This window comes from Cetorhinus maximus, chromosome 5 (assembly GCF_964194155.1).
Source record: "Cetorhinus maximus chromosome 5, sCetMax3.hap1.1, whole genome shotgun sequence".
NCBI classification, from domain to species: Eukaryota; Metazoa; Chordata; class Chondrichthyes; order Lamniformes; family Cetorhinidae; genus Cetorhinus; species Cetorhinus maximus.
Genome location: NC_135883.1, coordinates 158333365 through 158357137, shown reverse-complemented (window position 1 = coordinate 158357137; position 23773 = coordinate 158333365).

The window sequence follows — 23773 nt, the reverse complement described above, 5'->3', positions numbered from 1 at the left end:
GCAGCACCCATATTCCCTGCCCTTAAATCAGACCAGAAGTCCAGATGAGTGGGGACTAAAAACTAAAGATCAACAGAGCAGCCAAACTGGACAGTTACCCTATTCCAAAGACTGAAAACCTATGTGCTAAACTAGCAGGAGGGACAATGTATAAAAAGTTTGACATGAGTCAGGATATCAGCAACTGGAGCTGGGTGGCGCCTCCTGGGAATTTGTAACCATCAGTACCCACAAAGGATTATACCAATACGCACGCCTGCACTTCAGTGTTTCCTCAGCCTGTGCCATTATTCAGAGGACAATGGAGAGCTTATTACAGGGACTACCTCAGGTTGTAGTCTACCTGGGCGATGTACTGATAACTGGATTCACTGAAAGGGAACACTTGGTTAACTTAGAGGAAATCCTGAAGTGATTTCTAGAAGCAGGAGTGTACTTGAAGGAGGAAAAATGCACTTTTTATGAAAATGAAGTCACTTATTTAAGCCACCAGGTAGATGCCCAAGGGTTACACCCAGTTGAAGATCGGGTTAAAACAATCAGAGAGGCACCTGCACCCAAGAACAACTCTGAACTTCAATCACTTTTAGGGATGATAAATGACTATGGGCGATTTCTACCAAACTTGTCCACAATTCTAATCCCTCTATTTTCTCTGCTAAGGAAAAAGCAGTGTTGGTTTTGAGAGGCACCTCAAAAAGAAGCCTACAGGAAAGTAAAGCAGCTCTCACGCTCCTAAAATGTTTTAGTGCATTATGACCAGATGAAGGAAGTGGAGCTGACCTGCGCATCCCCCTATGGAGTGGGAGCGGTACTACCTCACAAAATGGACGACAGCACAGAGAGGCCGATAGGCTGTGTACCCAGGACACAAAAGCTGAAAAAGGATATCCTCAGATCAAAATGGAAGGTCTCTCGATTATTTTTGGTGTAAAAACATGACACCAATACGTGCACGGGCGACATTTCATGATATCATCAGAACACAAACCACTTTTGGGTCTGCTTAGCGAGGAAAACCTTATACCACCCATAGACTCTGCAAGAATACAAAGATGGGTCCTAATTATGGAGGCATATGAATACACCTTTGTACATAGACCAGGGATTCATATAGCAAATACCGATGCTCTAAGTCACCTCCCTTTACAAGAGAATGATGAACATGTCCCAATCCCAAATGTCAAATTGAAAGAAAAAACAAACAATGTGACAAAGATTAGTGGGAAGGCAAAGGATTGGGAGAGCTTTAAAAACCAGAAAAGATGACCAAAACAAAATGAAGAGGAAGAAAATAAACTTTTAGGGTAAACTGGTAAGTAATATATAAATGGACTGTAAGAGCTTCTTTAAATATATAAAAAGAAAGGAAGAGGCCAAAGTGAACATAGGCCCCTTAGAGAATGAGGTTGGGGAAATAATAATAGGGAACCGGGAAATAGCAGATGAGTTGAATAAATACTTTGCATTAGTCTTCACGTTAGAAGACACTAATAGCGTTCCATAAATACTAAATAATCAAGGGGAAAAGAGGGGAGCAGGGGGAGCAGGGGAGGAAATGAATACAATAACTATCAAATAAAATAGGAAAACTAATGGTGCTAAAGGCTGATAGACTGGACATGAAGAGATTCATCCTAGGATAATAAAGGAAGTAGCTACAGAGATAATGAATGCATTGATAGCAATCTTCCAAGAATCCTTAGATTCTGGACAAGTCCCAGAGGGTTGGAAAACTGCCAATGTAACACCCTTATTCAAAAAAGGTTGTAGAGAAAAAACAGGTAACTAAAGGCCAGTTAACTTAACATCTGTCATTGCGAAAATGTTAGAGTTTATTATCAACAATGTAATAGCAGAGCATTTTGAAATGCAAAATATAGTCTAGCAGAGGCGACATGGCTTCATGAAGGGGAAACCATGTGTGACAAATTTATTGGAATTCTTTGAGGTCACAAGCAAGAGAGATAAAGGGGAATCAGTCGATGTAATCTATTTGAAATTCCAAAAGACGTTTGACAAGGTACCGCACATAAGGCTGCTTAATAAGATAAAAGCCCATTGTGTTTGGCGTGGTATTTTCGCATGGATAGAGGATTGGATAATGAACAGAAGACAGAGAGTTGGGACAAGGGGGGCATTTTCAGGATGACAACCTGTAACACAGGGATCAGTGCTGGGGCCACAACTATTTACAACATTCATTAATGACTTGGATGAGAGAAGTGAATGTACTACCGCCACATTTACAGATGACACAATAAAATGTGGGAAGGAAAGTGGTGAGGATGACACAAAGAGTCGACAGAGGGATTTAGACAGGTTAAACGAGTGAGCAAAAACTTGGCAAATGGAATATAATGTGGGAAAATGTGAGGTTATGCACTTTGGCAGGAAGAAGAGAGGAGCTGAATATTATTTAAATGAAGAAAGACTGCAGAAAGCTTCAGCACAGAGGAATTTGGGGGTCCTTGTGCATGAATCACAGAAAGCTAGCATACAGGTTTAGCAGGTAATAGGGAAGGCAAAAGAAAGCTGGCCCTCATTTCAAAGGGAATGGAGTATGAAAATAAGGAAGTCTTGTTAAAACTATACAAGGCCCTAGTTCGACCACACCTAGAATGCTGTGAACAGTTTTGATCCCCTTATCTAAGGAAAAATATACTGGCATTGGAGGCAGCCCAGAGAAGGTTCATTAGGTTGATCACGTGTATGGAGGGATTTTCTACTGAGGAGACATTGAGTAGGTTGGGCCTGTGCTCATTGGAGTTTAGAAGAATGAGAGGCAAACTTATTGAAACAGATAACATTCTTAGGCGGCTTGACAGGTTAGATGCTGAGAGATTGTTTCCCCTTGTGCTAGAGTCTAGGGCCAGAGGGCATAATCTCAGAGTAAGGGGCTGCCCATTTAAGACAGAGATGAGGAGGAATTTCTTCTCTCAGAGGCCAGTGAATCTGTGGAATTCTTTAACGCAGACGGCTGTAGGGACTAGGTTGTTAAGTTTATTCAAGACTGAGATACACAGATATTTAATAAGTTAGGGAATCAAGGGCTATGGGGAAGAGGCAGGAAGGTGGAGTTGAGGATTATCAGACCAGCCATGATCTCATTAAATGGCTGAGCAGAATCGATGTGCCAAATGCCCAAATTCTGCTCCTACACCGTATGGTCTTATGGCCACTAGTCAGCCCAAGCTTGAATATTGTGCAGGTTTTACTACATTTGGACATGAAACTGCTTCAGTATCTGAGGAGTCGTGAATGGTGATGAACGTTGTGCAATCTTCAGTGAACATCCCCACTTCTGACATTATGATGGAAGGAAGTTCATTGATGAAGCAGCTGAAGATGGTTAGGCTGAGGACATTACCCTGAGGAACTGCTGCAGTGATGTCCTGGAGCTGAGATGACTGACCTCCACCAACCACAACCATCTCCCTTTGTGTGAGGAATGACTCCAACCAGTGGAGAATATCCTCCCTGATTCCCATTGACTCCAGTTTTGCTAGGGTTTCTTGATGCCACACTCGGTCAAATGTGGCCTTGATGTCAAGGGCAGTTACTTCCACCTCAACTCAGCAGTTCAGCTCTTTAGTCGATGTTTGAATTAAGGCTCCGATGAGGTCAGGATCTGAGTGGCCCTGGAGGAACACAAACTGGGCATCAATGAGCAGGTTATTGCGAGGTAAGTGCTGCTTTATAGCACAGTTGAAGATCCCTTCCATTAATTTACTGATGATTGAGAGTAGACTAAAGGGGCATTAATTGGCCGGGTTGGATTTGTCCTGCATACCTGGGCAATTTTCCACATTGCTAGATAGATGCCAGCATTGGAGGTGCACTGGAACATCTTGGCTCGGGGCATGGCATGTTCTCGGGCACAAGTCTTTAGTACGTTGGCTGGAATATTTTCAGTGCCCACAGCCTTTGCTCTATATGGTGACTTCAGATGTGGAGTGAATCAAATTGGCTGAAGACTGGCATCTGTAATGCTTGGGGCCTCCGGAGGGTCCAAGAATGATCATTCACAGGGCACTGCTGGCTGAAGATTTTTGCAAATGCTTCAACCTTATCTTTTGCACTGATATGCTGGGGTCCCCCATCATTGAGGATGGGGATATTTGTGGAACCTCCTCCTCCAATGAGTTGTTGAACTGTCCACCACCATTCATGACTGGATGTGGCTGGACTGCAGAGCTTAGATCTGATCCATTGGTTGTGGGATCGCTTCGGTCTGTCTATTAATTGTTCCTTATGCTGTTTGGCACGCAAGCAGTCCTGTGTTATAGCTTCACCAGCCTGACACCTCATTTTTAGGCATGCCTGGTGCTGCTCCTGGCATGCCCACCAGCACTCTTCATTGAACCAGGGTTGATCCCCTGTCTTGATGGTAATGGTAGTGTGGGGGATATGCCGGGCCATGGAGGTTACAGGTTGTTTTCTAACATGTTTCTGCAGCTGCTCTTGGATGCCTCATGGATGCCCATGCTTGAGTTGCGAGATCTGTTCGAAATCTATCCCACTTGGCATTGTGGTAGAGCCACAGAACATGATGGAGGCTACCGTCAATGTGAAGATGAGGCTTCATCTCCAAAAGGTCTGTGCATTGGTCACTACTATCGATACTGTCATGGACGGATGCAGCTGTGTTGGTGAGCATCAAGTGTGTTTTTCCTTTTTGTTGGTTCCCTCACCACCTGCTGCAGACCCAGTCTAGCAGCTATGCCCTTTAGGACTCGCCTAGCTCAGTCATTAGTGGTGCAACTGAGCCACCCTTGTTGATGGACATTGAAGTCTTCCACTCAAAGAATACCCTGTGCCCTTGCCACTCACAGAACATCTTCCAAGTTGTATTCAACATAGAGGAGCGCTGATTCATCAGCTGAGGGAGGGCAGTGCGTGGTAATCAGCAGGATGTTTCCTTGCCCATGTTTGACCTGATGCCATGAGACTTCATGGGGACCCGACTTGAAGTTGAGGACTCCCAAGGCAACTCCCTCCCACCTGTATACCACTGTGCCACCACCTCTGCTGCTGGTGTCTGGGACATTATCTGTAAGGTATGATTCCGTGAGTAAGAATATGTCAGGCTGTTGCTTGACTGATGCCGACGGGTCTGGCGGTTTTCATTCCTTTTTTGAGACTTTGTAGCAGTTCGATACAACTGAGTGGCTCCATTTCAGAGGGCATTTAGGAGTCAACCACATTGCTGTGGGTTTGGAGTCACATGTAGGCCAGATCAGGTAAGGTCGGCAGATTTCCTTCCCGAAAGGGCATTAGTGAACTAGTTGGTTTTTTACAACAATCGACAATGGTTTTCTGATCATCGTTAGACTTTTAATTCCAGATTGTTTTTGAATTCAATTTCCACCATCTGCGCTGGCAGATTCAAACCTGGGTCCCCAGAGCATTACACTGGGTCTCTGGATTACTAGTCCAGTGAAAATACCACAACACCATCACCTCCCCATGTGTACATTGTCTTTCTGTCTGCAATGAGCAGGGCCCTGTGTATTAATATGTGTAGCTTCCAGTTCATGTAAAAGTGCCACACTGCGAGCTAAAATGACAATCTTCAATTGGTTGTCAGTGTCATTCTTAGCACACTGAGGATTAATTAGCAAATGTTGTCCATTCGCCGAATCACATCTAATGTTGAACACTGTGTTTTGATTTTTGCAAGAAAGGGCTGGTTGGATACGGCCTGTACCCTGCCCGTTGTGAGCAGTGGCTGGGACATGCTGTTTGATGTGATCCCCTGTCTTTGGCACGTCCGGCCTACATACCTAGCATCGCACTGGTACGAGAAATCATATACCACATTACTCATTTGTGTGATAGGCAGAATGACCTTTTGGCTTGATGGCAGCATCCTGCTACTAGTGAATACCACTCTTATTGCTGCTGCATAAATTATTGGGATACCTTGCCCTTCCAGGGTAATCAGAGCACGGGGTGGAGTCCATTAATATGTGTAAGGAAATTATTATATGCAGCTGCAGATTTAAATATAGCAAACGTATCATCCACATATCAGAAATGTGGGAGGGGTAGTTGATTAGGTGTCATCACATCAAAGACATGTTTCTCATAGAACCCAACAAAGATGTTCATGAAAGTTGGGCCTAGAGAGGATCCTATGGCTACACCATGTATTTGGGTATGCATGGCGTGGTTAAAACTGAACTCAACTGCATAAGTTGCCAAGTTCATAAGTTCAATGAATGCTGATTCACATAATATCAATGCCTGTACCAAATAGAGTCCACTTGCCAACCAATCAGCACTCACTTTTCATAAAGTGTAAACAGATGTTTTCCCCTTATATTGATATTCTTGAGGAGTGTCCTGATGAGTGCCTGATGAAAAACTTTGACATGTTTCTGTTTTAGCAATGATCATGTTCTCTACTACAAAACAACTACAAATATTAATAGATATCAATTTTTTTTGTAACACGAATAATATCTGGATTCTCTATTATAGTCAAGAATATACTTACTTCTCCTAGAACTGTCAATGTTGTGATTGATTTATCATAAAAAGCAAATTGCATTTTCAGTTCCAAAAACAACTTTAATATAATTTTGAAACTGTATTGTCTCATATTGTCTTCTTTATCAAACTCGAAAACCCATCTCCATACAATCTTCAGTGGAGAGGTATATTGTTGAGGAGAGATGCCCGGACTCCAGTAATATCCAGGTTGTTATAATCTAGCTTTAAACTTGATAAAAAGGCTATCTGGAGCATGGTAATAATCTCTGTTAATTCCTTTCCTTTAGGGAGAGATAGATCAGTTCTTCAGGCACAGCTAAGTATCTGTAAGGGATGTTTTTCTCTACCTTAAGTCAGAGTGATCATCCGAGCAGCGCGTCTGATCCAGAATAGCCCCAAAGAGGGGCTAGGATTATAATCCACTTCATCCTGAAACAGTTTTGACCCTGTCGGAGGCGACACTATAAATACAATTGTGAGAACCCTAGCTCCCAACCTCAGGGATTCATCCTTCAATTCAGTGATTGCTTCGTGGGAAGGATCATCATGGAATAGGATATCCGGTTGCCCCATGGATATGCTGCTGCCCCTGCCTGCAATTCCAGGATCAGAACGATTGGAATATATTGGGGCTGTGGCTGTGATTTCCTCACAAACTGGTGTGTCTGTCTGAGTGGGGTTTGGAGGGATATCACTGTGTGATATTGTTGCTATGTAAGTGGGGCCTCTTCCCTGGAACAAAGACCCTTGAAAAAAAACACGCCTGATTTTGAATGTTCTGTTTTTGCAGCAGGGAAAGTGTCCTTTAGATGGAAAGCAGGTCTCACTCCAGCCAGGATCTGGCTCTGGAATGCTAGTCTCCCAGTTTCCTACAGGGAGAAGCAGCTTTCACACAATGGAGGTGGAACTGACAGAATTCCCAATTGATGAGATTCTACCATCAGTTCAACCTCTTCCTGTGACCCCTGCAATGTGAAGTGTGGAGGGAAGGAGTTCTGGACCATTCTTGGATGGAAATTTGAACATGTGAGGAAAGGGGAATGAGACCCGCATTAACCAGGACCCTCCCCAGAATCCTCCCTTACCTGCCCAGATTGGGAGATTTTCCAAGAAAGAAGAATTTCACAACACCCGACCGATGATTGATCCATGAATTGTTGTGTGTTGGACTCTGTCTATCCTGGGAGTTTATCAGTGAAATCCCATTGAGAGAGTTTTAAACCCTGTTCAGAGTGGAGTTTGACAGGTTGAAGTGTCAGGCTGCACGGGGTGTGAGCTGTCACCTGGAGAATATGGAGCTCACTCTCCAAGTGTCACATCTCTCAAGAAATTACTCTCTGTCTCTTCATTCTTTCCTTTTACATCTCAATATTATAATTTTTTCAGAGTCACTATTACTGAAACTAGTATTCAATTCCAGATTTCATTAACTGAATTTAATGTTCACCAGCTGCAATGTTGGGATTATATCACGTGCTCCTAGACTTGGATGAGAGAAGTGAATGTACTATCGCCATGTTTACAGATGACACAATAAAATGTGGGAAGGTAAGTGGTGAGGATTACACAAAGAGTCGACAAAGGGATATAGACAGGTTAAGCGAATGAGTAAAAACTTGGCAAATGGAATATAATGTCGGAAAATGTGAGGTTATGCACTTTGGCGGGAAGAAGAGAGGAGCTGAATATTATTTAAAAGAAGAAAGACTGCAGAAAGCTTCAGCGCAGCGGGATTTGGGAGTCCTCATGCATGAATCACAGAAAGCTAGCGTACAGGTTCAGCAGGTAATAGGGAAGAAAAAAGAAATCTGACCTTTATTTCAAAGAGATTGGAGTATAAAAATAAGGAAGACTTGCTAAAACTATACAAGGCCCTAGTTTGACCACACCTAGAATGCTAGAATGCTTTGGTCCCCTAATCTAAGTAAAGATATACTGGCAATGGAGGTAGCCCAGAGAAGTTCATTAAGTTGATCCCAGGTATGGAGGAATTTTCTTCTGAGGAGACGTTGAGTATGTTGGGCCTGTACTCATTGGAGTTTAGAAGAATGAGAGGCAAACTTAATGAAACAGATAACATTCTTAGGCGGCTTGACAGGGTAGATGCTGAGAGATTGTTTCCCCTTGTGCTAGAGTCTAGGGCCAGAGGGCATAATCTCAGAGTAAGGGGCCACTCATTCAAGTCAGAGATGAGGAGGGATTTCTTCTCTCAGAGGCTAGTGAATCTGTGGAATTATTTACCACAGAGGGTTGTAGAGACTGGGTTGTTAAGTATATTCAAGACTGAGATACACAGATATTTAATAAGTAAGTGAATCAAGGGTTATGGGGAAGAGGCAGGAAAGTGGAATTGAGGATTATCAGACCAACCATGATCTCATTAAATGGCAAAGCAGACTCGTTATGCCAAATGGCTTCTGCTCCTACACCGTATGGTCTTATGGCCATTTGTAGGCCCAATCCTGGATATTGTGCAGGTTTTACTACATTTGGACATGGAACTGCTTCAGTATCTGAGGAGTGGTGAATGGTGATGGACGTTGTGCAATCATCAGCAAACATCCCCACTTCTGACCTTATGTTGGAAGGAATGTCATTGATGAAGCAGCTGAAGATGGTTGGGCAGAGGGCATTACCCTGAGGAACTGCTGCAGTGATGTCCTGGAGCTGAGATGACTGACCTCCACCAACCAAAATCATCTTCCTTTGTGTGAGGTATGACTCCAACCAGTGGAGAATTTTCCCCCTGAATCTCATTGACTCCGGTTTTGCTAGGGCTCCTTGACGTCACACTCGGTCAAATTAGTCCATGTTTGAATCAAGGCTATAATGAGGTCAGAATCTGAGTGGCCCTGGAGGAACACAAACTGGGCATCACTGAGCAGGTTATTGCTCGGCAAGTGCTGCTTGATAGCACTGTTGATGATCCCTTCCATTACTTTACTGATGATCGAGAGTAGACAGACGGGGCATTAATTGGCCGGGTTGGATTTGTCTTGCACACCTGGGAAATTTTCCACGTTGCCGGGTAAATGCCAGCATTGGAGGGGCACTGGAGCATCTTGGCTCAGGGCATGGCATGTTCTTGGGCACAAGTCTTTAGTACGATGGCTGGAATATTTTCAGTGCCCACAGCCTTTGCACGAGATAGTACCTTCAGATTAGGAGTGTATCAAATTGGCTGAAGACTGGCACCTGTAAAGCTGGAGGCCACCGGAGGGGCCAAGAATGATCATTCACAGGGCTCTTCTGGCTGAAGATTGTTGCAAATGCTTCAAACTTATCTTTTGCACTGATGTGCTGGGCTCCCCCATCATTGAGGATGGGGATATTTGTGGAACCTCCTCCTCCAATGAGTTGTTGAATTGTCCGCCACCATTCATGACAGGATGTAGCAGGACTGCAGAGCTTAGTTCTGATCCTTTGGTTGTGGGATCCCTTAGCTCTGTCTATCACTTGCTGCTTATGCTGTTTGGCATGCAAATATTCCTGTGTTCTAGCTTCACCAGCCTGACACCTCAGGTTTTGGCATGCCTGGTGCTGCTCCTGGCATACCCACCTGCACTCTTCATTGAACCAGGGTTGATCCCCTGTCTTGATCGTAATGGTAGGGTGGGGGATATACCGGGCCATGGAGGTTACAGGTTGTTTTCTAGCATGTTTCTGCAGCTGCTCTTAGATGCCTCATGGGTGACCAGTCTTGAGTTGCGAGATCTGTTTGAAATCTATCCTACTTGGCATTGTGTTAGAGCCACACAACATGATGGAGGGATTCGTCAATGTGGAATTGAGGCTTTGTCTCCAAAAGGTCTGTGCGTTGCTCACTACTATCGATACTGTCATGGACGGTTGCAGCTGTTTTGGTGAGAATCACGTGTGTTTTTCCCTTTTTTTGTTTGCCTCACCACCTGCTGCAGATGCAGACTAGCAGCTATGCCCTTTAGGACTTGCCGAGTTCAATCATTAGTGGTGCAACTGAGACAGTCTTGATGTTGGACTTTGAAGTTTCCCACCCAGGTTACATTCTGTCCTTTGCCACCCTCAGAACATCCTCGAAGTGGTATTCAACATAGAGGAGCGCTGATTCATCAGCTGACGGAGGGCGGTGGGTTGTAATGAGCAGGAGGTTTCTTGCACATGTTTTACCTGATGCCATGAGACTTCATGGGGTCCCGTGTTGAAGTTGAGGACTCCCAGGGCACCTCCCTCCCACCTGTATACCACTGTGCCACCACCTCTGCTGCTGGTGTCTGGGACATTATCTGTAAAGTATGATTCCGTGAGTATGAATATGTCAGGCTGTTGCTTGGCTGATGCTGACTGGTCCGTCAGTTTTCATTCCTTTTTTGAGACTTTGTAACAGTTTGAAACAACTGAGTGGCTCCATTTCAGAGGGCATTTAGGAATCAACCACATTGCTGTGTGTTTGGAGTCACATGTAGGCCAGATCAGGTAAGGACGGCAGATTTCCTTCCCGAAACGGCATTAGTGAACTAGTTGGTTTTTTACAACAATCGACAATGGTTTTGTGGTCATCTTTAGACATTTAATTCCAGATTGTTTTTGAATTCAATTTCCACCATCTGCACTGGCAGATTCAAACCTGGGTTCCCAGAGCATTACCCTGGGTCTCTGGATTACTAGTTCAGTGAAAATACCACAACCCCATCACCTCCCCATGTGTACATCTTCTTTTTGTCTGCAATGAGCAGGGCCCTGTGTATTAATATGTGTAGCTTCCAGTTCATGTAAAAGTGCCACACTGTGAGCTCAACTGACAATCTTCAATTGGTTGTCAGCGTCATTCTTAGCACACTGAGGATTAATTAGCAAATGTTGTCCATTCGCTGAATCACATCTAATGTTGGACACTGTGTTTTGATTTTTGCAAGAAAGGGCTGGTTGGATACGGCCTGTACCCTGCCCATTGTGAACAGCGGCTGGGGCATGCTGTTTGATGTGATCCCCTGTCTTTGGCACGTCCGGCCTACATACCTAGCATTGCACTGGCACGAGAAATCATATACCACATCACTCATTTGTGTGATAGACAGAATGACCTTTTGGCTTGATGCCAGCATCCTGCTACTCGCGAATACCACTCTTATTGCTGCCGCATAAATTATTGGGATAACTTGCCTTTCCAGGGTAATCAGAGCACGGGGTGGATTCCATTAATACATGTAAGGAAATTATTATATGCAGCTGCAGATTTAAATTTGGAAAACACATTATCCACATATCAGAAATGTCTGAGAGGTAGATGGTTAGTTGTCATTACATCAAAGACATGTTTCTCATAGAACCCAACAAAGATGTTCATGAGAGCTGGGCCTAGAGGGGATCCGATGACAACACCATCTATTTGGACCTATGTGGCATGGTTAAAACTGAACTCAACTGCATAAGTTGCCGGTTCATATTTTCAACGCAAGCTGATTTACATAATATCAATGCCTCTACCAAACAGGGTCCGGTTGCCAATCAGCACTCTCTTCTCATACAGTCTAAATAGTTGTTTTCCCCTTATATTGGTATTCTTGAGAAGTGTCCTGATGAGTTCAAGATGAAAAACTTTGACATGTCTCAGTTTTAGCAAATATCATTTTCAAAACTACAAAACAATGACAAATATTAATAGTTATCAATTTTTTTTTTGTAACATGAATAAGATCAGGATTCTCTATTATAATCAAGAATATACTTACTTTTCCTAGAACCTTCAATGTTGTGACTGATTTACCATAAAAAGTGAATTGTATTTTCAGCTCCTAAAACAACTTTAATATAATTTCGAAAGTGTATTGTCTCATATCGTCTTCTGTATCAAACTCGAAAACCTATCTCCATACAATCTTCAGTGGAGAAGTATATTGTTGAGGAGAGATGCCCGGAATTCTGTAATATCCTGGTTGTTATAATCTAGCTTTAAACTTGTTAAAAAGGCTATCTGGAGCACGGTAATAATCTCGGGTAATTCCTTTCCTTTGGGGAGAGATAGATCAGTTCTTCAGGCACAGTTAATTATCTGTGAGATTTGTTTGTCTCTACCTTAAGCCAAAGTCATCATCTGAGCAGCGGGTCTGATCCGGAATAGCCCCAAAGAGGTTCTCGGATTATAATCCACTTCATCCTGCACCAGTTTTGACCCTGTCGGAGGCGACACTATAAACACAATTGTCAGAACCCGAGCTCCCAACCTCTGGGATTCATCTTTGAATTCAGTGGTTGCTTTCTGGAAAAGATCATCATGGAGCAGGATATCCAGCTGCCCCATGGATATGCTGCAGTCCTGCCTGGAATTCCAGGATCATAACGATTGGAATATATTGGGGCTGTGGCTGTGGTTTCCTCACTAACTGGTGTGTCTGTCTGAGTGGGGTTTGGAGGGATATCACTGTGTGATCTTGCTGCTATGTAAGTGGGGCCTCTTCCCTGGAACAAAGACCCTTAAAAAAAAACACACCTGATTTTAAATGTTCTGTTTTGCAGCAGTGGGTTATAAAGGAGTCTCCAGGACAAACAGGGAGAATCTTCATCATGACCACAACTTCCCTGCCCAGCTCCATTGCTACTAACAGGAGAATTATTGAGACCATAAAGGCGGCATGTGTGTTTTTCAAATTTAAACTTCACTTGTAAGTATTTCACATTACATTTGTGTCTCTTTATCCATGTCCTTTAGATGGAAAGCAGGTCCCACTTCAGCCAGGATCAGACCCTGGAATGCTAGTCTCCCAGTTTCCTACAGGGAGAAGCAGCTTTCACACAATGGAGGTGGAACTGACAGAAATCCCAATTGATGAGATTCTCCTGTCAGTTCAACCTCTTCCTGTGACCCCTGCAATGGAAAGTGTGGAGGGAAGGAGTTCCGGACCCTTCTTGGGTGGAAATTTGAACAAGTGAGGAAAGGGGAATGAGACCAGATTAACCAGGTCTCTCCCCAGAATCCTCCCTTACCTGCCCAGATTGGGAGATTTTCCAAGAAAGAAGAATTTCACAACACCCGGCCGATGATTGATCCATGAATTATTGTGTGTTGGACTCTGTCTATCCTGGGAGTTTATCAGTGAAATCCCATTGATAGAGTTTTAAACCCTGTTCAGAGTGGAGTTTGACAGGTTGAAGTGTCAGGCTGCACGGGGTGTGAGCTGTCACCTGGAGAATATGGAGCTCACTCACCAAGTGTCACATCTCTCAAGAAATTACTCTCTGTCTCTTCATTCTTTCCTTTTACATCTCAATATTTTGACAGAATCATTTCACTGAAACGTGGAGAGTTTATCTAATATTTTTTATTTATTCATTCATGGGATGTGGGTGTTGCTGGCAAGGATCACAGTGTTGCCCATCCCTAATTGCCCTTGATCTAAGAGTCTAGCTAGGCCATTTCAGAGGGCAGGAAAGAGTCAGCCACATTGCTGTGGACCTGGAGTCAGATGTAATCCAAACCAGGTAAGGGCATTAGTGAAGCAGATGGATTTTTACAACAATCAATGATTTTTTCAGAGTCACTATTACTGAACCTTGTATTCAATTCCAGGTTTTATTAACTGAATTTAAAGTTCACCAGCTGCAATGGTGGGATTTGAACACGTGCTGCCAGAGCATTAGCCTGGGTCTCTGTATTACTAGTTCAGTGATATTATCACGACGCCACTATCTCCTCAGAAATAGCCAATGAGTGACCCAGATTTGTTTCTGTGTAAGAATCTAACGTGACACCAAAAGTTGAAATGCATCACCCTCTTTATTTCACAGTGAGAATACATTCCCAGCAGTTTGAAAAATAAAAGACAAAAAAAGACAAGAAGACAATGGCTAATTTACACCATGAGAGAAGCCTGTGAATGGGTCACCTGTTAACAGGGGTAATATCTGAATAGATCATGTTCTCAATCACAGGTTCAGACTGTCGATGTTCCGACTGTGAGCACCTAGTACGGGTGTGAGGAGATGGGAATCTGAACTTTATTCCATGTTCAGTCTCTGGATTCTAATTTTAGATTGGGATTCTTTCTCAGTTTTAAGCAGTTAAGTTTCCACTGCAGGTTCCGCACGATTCTAATGAAAATTTAAAGTGCTGGTGGTGTGCATGTGAGGCGTGTGTGATCATGCTGTGGGGAAGCTTTTCAGCGGTGAATACTGTTGTCAGCTAACAATGGAGCAGGTACAGGCGGGTTATGAAGGAGTCTCCTGCAGAAACAGTGAGCATCTTCATCATGACCACAACTTCCCTGCCCAGCTCCATTGCTACTAACAGGAGAATTATTGAGAGCACAAAGGTGGACTGCGTGTTTATCAAATTTAAACTTCACTTGTAAGTATTTCACATTACATTGGTTTCTCTTTATTCATGTCGGCACCATCGTTATTTATTGAAACTAATTTAATCAGAAGGCTCAATGTCCTGGCACAGCTCATAGTTGGCACAGCTTGATGGTCACGGAAGAATTAGAGAGACACAATATTATCTCTTCCACAATAAAGGTGTTTTTTGGTTCACTCTTTATTTAATGTTCATGTTAGTGTCCAGTGTTGCTCTCACTGCTCTGTGGAACAGGGCTGAAGTTGCTGGCTCAGCTGGCTCTCCCTTCTATGCAATGTAAAGGAGATTGTTGGTGATCACTCTCCGCAGGGATAATTGGAATGTTGTAGGTGAACTCAAGGACTCAGCCAACCAACAATTAGAAATGGATCCACATGTCCTGACATTGTCCCTTAAGCCACTCATTTTCTGATCAAAAACTCCCTTTGCCCACCACCCGTACCAGATCCAAGATGCCAGGCCCCTTCTATTTCACCCCTCCCGGCCCCAACTCCACCCTCTGCCCTCCTTGGATCTTTCTGTCATTGATTACTGTTTTGAAATTTCAATCTGTACATATTGTTCACTGGAGGCTTCCTTACAGAATTATACCCGCAGAGGGACATTGCAGGAAGAAGTAAAGAGTCTGAAAAATATGTTAATACAAGGAGCCATGTTGCTCATGCACTTTAATTCTAGGTGTCTCTGGCTGTTTCTATTACCGAGCTCCTCACACACTCTTTAACTCCTGCATTTCCCCGACCCCTGACTCAACTCCACAAACCCCTCCACCACTGACTCACTCGTGCCGGTCCTGGGCCTCAATGCAAGCTGCCATTCTCATGCTCCCCTCCCTGAACTCAGGTACAATGCCAAATCTGACCACTCCATAATTTCATTCGTAACAACTTCAATTCTCTCTGCTCTGAAACACATCCCATTTTCAATGAGATACTTTCACTTCACCTTAAAACATTCTGTTCAGTATGACTGTGATAAACATAAATATAATCCATTGCTGTGTCAAGATAGAACATTCTGGAAAAATATCAGTCACTAGGACCATCTCAATCTCAGTCTGGTCATGATTCATTTAAAGCAAGATTATAGAAAAGGCAAATTACTGCAGTGATTAATCCCTGTTACCCAATAGAGGGCCCACTACCCATGTCCAACTGGGATTAGGCCCGTGTATGTGCAGTGCGGTGATGTTAGACTCATTATACCTATGCTTCCCACAGAGGGGATTGGTCAGAAATGAACATGAAACATTAGCAAATAATTTGGAATTGAAGGAGGAACCTAATTATAAACAATATGAAAAGCAACAGCAGCAGTCAGGGCTCCTCTGTCAGGGACAGTCAGATCTGCCAGGGCTGGATCCTCATGTCTGGTTAACGTGTGGGTAGAAGACCATGTGGTTTCTCCATATTTGGTTGGTTAAGTGAATGGGTAAGAAGGTGGCAGACAGAATATAATTTGCGGACGTGTGAAGTCAGTCAAACATGGGAAAAATATAAAAGTGGAATATTTGGCATGGGTGAGTGACTGGAAAATGTTGGTATTCAGAGGGGCTTGGGTGTCTTTACACATGCAGCATAGAAAGGTAATATGCAGTTACAACAAGCAATCAGGAAAACAAATGTTATCTTAGTCTTTATTACAAAGGGAGCAAAGAGCAACGAAATCTTACTGCAGTTATTTAGGTGGGTAAATCCGTCGTTTTGCTCTCCTTACCTAAGGGATGAACTTTCCTTAGAGGGACTGCAATGCCTGTTTATTAGACAGATTATACACTCGAGGGATGGTGTGGGAAGGTGGAGTTAAGGTAGACGATCAGCTATGATCTTACTGAATGGTGGAGCAAGATGGAAGAACCCCTGTTTTTATTCGAATTTGGTGAGAAACAAGATCTGTCTGTCACGAGAGGGCAAATTTCTAAACAGGGTCTCAGTGCTGAATGTGTCATTGGCGGAATTGTTCAAAACACCAATACCGGCACATATATGTAATCTGTCCAATGAACAGTCATTGCGTTCCCTCTACGGTAAATATATCTATCCTTAGGAAAGGAGACCAGAACTTTGCACAGTACTCCGGCTTAAACCCATTGTGTAATTAGTGGAAGCTTCAAACAGTTTAAGAATAGATTTAAGCACATCTCACTGTTGATGTCTACAGAGGTGACAAAACCTACCCAAGAGGCTTTTCTTTCTTTCTGAAAGCTATTTGCATGAGCCCACGTGTGTTATAGAAAGCAATAATAAATCTATGAGTAAAGTTTTGTTTGTCTTGTTCCAAGTCCTTCTGGAACTTGGACACGAGTTGTTCACATTGTTGCTCATCAACTTTCTTCTCAAAAGCCCTGCAACAGAATTAAGAATATATAATATCCATTTTTATTCCTCCTGACAAAAACTGTCTGGAAACCAAATCGATTGTCTGGACAATAGGAAGAGGAGTTGGCCATTCAGCCCACTGAGGACCCTCCACCATTCAGTTCATCCACAGCTGTAGTAACATAATAGATAAGCTAGCTGAATGGGCAGACAACTGCCAGATTGGATTTAATACAAAGAAATGACATTCAATGGCATCACCATCACTGAATCCCCCACTATCAGCATCCTGGGGGTCACTATTGACCTGAAATAGAACTGGACTAGCCATATAAGTATGGTGGCTGCAAGAGCAGGTCAGAGGTTAGAAATCCTGCAATGAGTAACTCACCTCCTGACTCCTCAAAGCCTGTCCACCATCTACAAGGCCTACGTCAGGAGTGTGATGGGACACTCTCCACTTGCCTGGATGACTACAGCTCTAACAACACTCAAGAAGTTTGACATCATCCTGGACAAAGCAGGCCGCTTAATTGACACCACATCCACAAACTTTCACTCCCTCCACCACTGACCCACAGTGGCAGCAGTATGTACCATCTACAAGATGCACTGCAGGAATTCACCAAGACTCCTTGGACAGCATCTTCCAAACCCACAACCACCATCATCTAGAAGGACCAGGACAGCAGATAGATGGGAACACCAACGCCTGGAAGTTCCCCTTCAAGCCACTCACCATCCTGACTTGGAAATCTATGGCTGTTCCTTCACTGTAGCTGGGTCAAAATGCTGGAACTCCCTCCCAAACAGCACTGTGGTTGTACCAACACCACATAGAGTGCAGGTTCAGGAAGGCAGCTCACCATCACTTTCTCAAGGGTAACTAGGAATGGGCAATAATTGCAGGCCTAGCCAGCAGCACCCACACTCCATGAATGAAACAAACACGAAGTGAGCTGATGCATTTTTTGCACAAGCTATAGAGAGAGGCAATCGAGATGGCATGGAACAATGCTAAGGAGTGTGCAGGGACAGAGGGACCTTGGGGTGCATGGATCTTTGAAGGTGAGAGCACATATTGAGAAAATGATTAGCAAATTACATAGGAACTTGGGTTTCATGGATAGAGGTGTTGAATAAAAAAGCAGGGAAGTGATGCTGAACCTTTATTACGCTCTGGAGAGGCCACAACTAGAGTATTGCATCCAGTGATGGTCACCACACTTTAGGAGGGATGTGAGGCACCTTGAGGGGGTGCAGAGGAGACTTACTCGAATGGTACCCCGGTGGGGGATTATAGTGACAGGGTTGGGTTGGAAAAGCTGGGGTTGTTCTCCTTGGGTCAAAGGAGGTTGAGGGGTGATTGGATAGAGCTGTACAAGATTCTGACAGGGTTCGATATGGTAGAAAAGGAAAAGCTGCTCTCATTTGCTGATGGTACAAGAACCAGGGGAGACAGATAGAAGACTTTGGGCAAGAGATTCAGGGGCACCTGAGGAAAAACTTTGGTTTGCAGTGAGTGGTAATGATCTGGAACTCACTGTTTATTAGGGCAAAGGAAACAGAGATAATGAATGATTTCAGAAGAAAATTGGATGGCCTTTTGAGGGGAATAAATGTGCAGGGTCACTGTGTTAAAGGGAGGGTATGGCACTGATTGGATTGCTCTATATAGCCAGCATGGTCTCTAAGGGGTGAATTGCCTCCTTATGTGTAGTCATGATTCTATAGGCCAAATTTATTATGCTCCCTTCAGGCAAGTTTGGTCATGGACAGGGCATTTAATTGTATGTGAGGGTGGCAGGTGGGCACCCTGCTGCCTTGCTGCCTCCACCAAGGTTAAATCCAGTGCGGGGACGCTCGTGGGCGGCCATCCCAACCCTTCCCAACCCACCATCGATGGAGGCACTTAAGTGGACAATTCATGTCAACCTAAGAGCCTCTTATCGCAGCCAAAGGCATTAACCCAGAGGCAGGAGGTCCTATCACTACTCGGGTTGCTTTCCGTGGGAGGGAGAACCTTGTTGTCGAGGGACTGGCATCAGGAAGTTGAGCAGATCCGCAGGAAGCCGCCGCTTTGCCCTTTTTTCCTAAACACCTCACCACCTCCGCCGTGACCTCCTTTGTTGCGATCCTCTTCCTGCCATCAGTCATCTGTTATCCTGGGATCCAGCACTAATCTCAGGACTCTCAGGAACAAAACCGAAAGCAGCCACTTCACCTCCTCGATGATGACAAGCGCTGAGAGCTGCTGGCCAATCAGAGGCCAGCAACTTTTGGAGACTGAGGCCTTTGTCACCTGGGGTCCTTGGTCCCAGGGAAGGCCGGTCATTGGCCACCTGAAAGGCACTTAATGCAGCAGGCCCTCTCTACAGGAGGTGATGCAGGGCCCTCAACAGCTTTTTAGCTGAGATCCCCATTGCCTCCATTGAAATAGCGCCTTATAAGTCTATAATCCACACCTCTACTCTATTTACTTACTATAGCTCCACCTTTGGAAAAAAAAATCCCAGTCACATCTTTCCTTCTACAACCTCTGATTTGCAAATGTGAATCTTGGGACAGCAATTTTTTTTTACAAGTGTCCAGAAGGAATCACAAGTTTATTCCCAGTTTATAGAGGGAGCTTTGTACTTTCAAGAAATTGAGAGAATGTCCCTTGTGTGAATTCTCGTGGGATTTACGTGTTGCGACTGCAGAATGCGGTAGCTCGTGGACACGTGTGTGATCCAGAGCAAACATGTCTGCAGTAAGTGCCAGAGACTCGAGGAGCTTCGGCTCAGAGTCTTTGAGCTGGAGGCCGAGCTGCAGACACTACGAAGCATTAGGGACGGGAAAAGTTACTTTGACTCTTGATTCCCCTAGAATTCCTAGAATTTACTTTGATTCTAGGAGCCAATCACACCCCTTAGGATAGGATCAGCTGATTTGGTCAGTGGTCAGGGACAGGAGGGTGTCGCTGTGAGTGAGGCAGATAAGGGATCGAGAAGGTAGAAGCGGAGGAGCCTCGGCCCTCGCAGTTGTCCAACAGATTTGAGTTCCTGCAGTTTGTAGGGATGAAAGTGGGGACTGCAGCATGGCTGAGCGAACTGACCATGGCACCATCGTACAGGAAGCCAGTCAAATAGGGGCAGTGAATAGGAATGTAATGGGTGTAGGGGACAGTTTGGTAAGGGGGATAGGCACAGTTTCCTGCAGCTGAGAGTGAAACCCAGAAGGCTGGATTGCTGCCTCATGTCAGGGTTCGGGACACCTGATCAGGGCTGGAGGGGAACTTGCAGTGGGAGGTGGAGGATCTAGCGGTTCTGGTCCATGTGGGTACCTTCCTCACCCGAGCTTCCACCTCGGGCCGGGTGAGAAATATGCATTGCAGCGAGTTCCTGAGGCCTTCAGTCAAGCGCAGCAGAGTCAGACGAGAGGAAGCCACACCCTTTTTACAGCACTAGCTGCCATAAAGCAGCTAAGTTTAAAATACCCAGTCACTTTGAGAAGCCAGGGGGAAGGTAAATGTTCAATGCAAGTGGATAGGATAGGGAGTTGTCGAGTGGTCAGTGAGGAGGCAGTGTGGTGGTAGAATGGACCTGGGGTTGGTGGGGGAATGGGAGGAGAGTTGAGGGGGTTGGGGTTTGGTCATGGGATGAGGAGGGCAGTAGCGGGTGTTGGGTGGGTAGTTGGTGGGTTTGGGTGTTATTCGGGAGGTCAGGGGTGTAGTTGTGTGGATGGTGGGAGGTTGTTGGTGGGTTGGAAGGCTAATTGTGGAGGCTAGGGTTTAGTTGGTGGGTCAGGATTGTCGTTAGGGTGCTGGAGGGGGTTGTCAGGGGTTTGGGAGAGGGGTGTGGTCTTAGACTCAAGAGGGCATTTGGGGGATGGGAAGGTGTGCGGTCGGAGAGTGGGGGAGTAGTTTGGGGGAGTTGGGAGGTAGACAGGACTTTGAGGGACTAGTTGGGGGATGGGTGAGGGTGTTGGAAGAGGCCCCTGGGTGGTCAGGCGGAGGTGGACAGTACGATCGTTATGCAGGATTTAGATGTGGTTTCAATTCTTCTAATTTTTCCTGGGTAACTAGTTTGGAAACTTATGAAGTCTCCGATTTAAAGTGGAGTAAGGAATAGTTCCCAGAGCAGGGTAATTGCCAAAGGGAAGTTTGAGCTTCAAGGGGAATTCCCATACAGTCCTTGCATGGGGAGATCCAAGGGCACCTTACAGATATAACACCCTGGAGATCGGAAGTTATGGGCCAGTGGGTCTAAGACTAATGTTTTTAACTTAAATAAGGGCAAATATGAGGGCATGACGACAGAGCTGGCTAAAGTGAACTGGGGAAATAGGTTTAGAGATAGGTCTGTAGGGATGCAGTGGCTGATATTTCAGGAGATATTTCATAACCCTCAGCAAAGATACATTCCAGTGAGAAAGACAAATTCTCTGGGAGGAACACACCATCCGTGGCTGACTAAGGAAGTTAAAGGTAGCATCAAATTGAAAGAAAGAACACAGAATTCCATGAAGATCAGAGAATTGGACTTAGTATATAAAAAAAACAAAGAATGACCAAAAGAATAATAAGAAGGGAAAATTAAAAGATGAGAGAAAGTTTTGGTCTCTTTATTTAGGAAGGGACATAATTGCCTTCGAAGCAGTTCAGAGAAGGTTCACTCTACTGATTCCTGGGACGAGATCACTTATGAGGAATGGTTGGGAATCTTGGGCCAATTGGAGTTTAGAAGAATGAGTTGATCTTATTGAAACATAGAAGATGCTGGAGAGACATGACAGAGTGGATGCTGAGAGGATATTTCCCCTTGGAGATATCTGAACCTGGGGCCAATGTTTAAAAATAAGAGCTCTTCTAAAATGGAGATGAGGAGAATTTTTTAATTCCTCTTCGAAGGTATTGACTCAGTGGAACTGTCTTCCACAGAAAGCAAAAGAGGGTCATTCAATAGTTTTAAGGTAGAGAGAGATAGATTCTTGACTATTAAGGGAGTGAAAGGTATAGGGGGCAGAAAGGAAAGTGACATTGAGGCTGCAATCAGATCAGCCATGTTCCTAGTGGATGGCAGAGAAGGCTCCAGGGGCTGATGGCCTACTCCTGCTCCTAATTTGTATGTTAGTATGATCTTGCTATGCACCAATTGCCTGCAGAATATCCATCTCTCTACAAATCAAACACAGACTGCCAGCCCATATAAAGGATGACCCACACCAGCTGATAATCTGGAAACTCCTCCCACCCCAACTTCTGCTCTTGAAGGGAACACTTCCAATTTCTTTGTTCAAAATATGAGGACAGAATCCCTGATCATGAGTTCCTGGAGTGAATTGTTGTTCACAGGGGTCACTTGGTGGGAATTCACGGGCCCTAAGTCCCCGAATTTCTGTCAATAATTTAAACAGAGTGAAAACTGGACCGTAATTTTGCTAAACAGCAATCTCTGTGATCACAATTGCTCACTGTGAAAGCTCAATGTGCAAACTCTACAAATGATGAAATAGCATCACAGTTCATTACACCAAGAGGACAATGTCCACATTGGAGAGCGTCCTGTGTAGTGACCCTCACTGATAGTGTGAGTTAGTGAATGTTGAGTGAGGAATGGACTGGGCCCAGCTTGATCCTCTCTGAGGTCAGCAAATCACACTGTCATTCATCGTCCAGACACCTATGAGGAAAATGACCCCTCCAAAGGGTATGGGAGGGGGTCCAGTAACATTGGAACTGTGAAATGTATGACTACGCACAGAAAGAGCAGATAAAGAGACATTTAAACTAATTACAGTAGAAAGAACATCAAACATCTCAATGAGCTGATGTTTTATTTTGGCTGAGGCACTGATTAAAAGATGTGAAAGTGGTCTATCAAAAATGCACAAGGTGGTGGATGTGAGAATGTCGGAAAAACAGGAGCCAACTCCATATGAAACTGACTAATGTGAATGGGGAGGTCTCGCTGTGTTCTCAGAAGAAGGAACTGCAGATTGTGAGATATGAATCACTCCATTATACAATAAATATTGACCAATGTTCCCCTGTACCTGGATGAGCCCAATAATCACAGTCCGACTCCAGGTTGAGTGATGTTGACACAAGGACTGATGTAAAGAAATGTCAAACACAATATATCAGTAACTAAAGTTACCTGACATAGTACGAACCAGCAGGTACTTTTGCTAATTTGACCATTTGACCCGTTGGTTCCGGTGGACTGATGAGTTCAGGAACTATTGTAGCATATGTCTTGTGTAACTTTTGTATTTTGCCTCTTCCCAAGCGTCCAAAAAATCCCCAAGGTGCAGAGATGGGAACAATTGTACCTGTAGACAAAGAAACACATTGTTACAGAATTGCCCATGGTGAATCAGAAATTACAGGTGAGGGGACAGGGTGACTTTGCTTTTCTTTTATTCATTCACAGGATGTGGCCTTCACTATCCATCCCTAATTGCCCTTGAGAAGATGTTGGTGAGTTGCCCTCTTGAATCATAGCAGTCCTTGTGGTGTAGGTACACCCACAATGCTGTTAGGAAGGTAGTTCCAGGATTTTGACCCAGCGACAGTGAAGGAATGGTGATATATTTCCAAGCCAGTTTGGTGAGTGACTTAAAGCAGAATTTCCAGTTGGTGGCA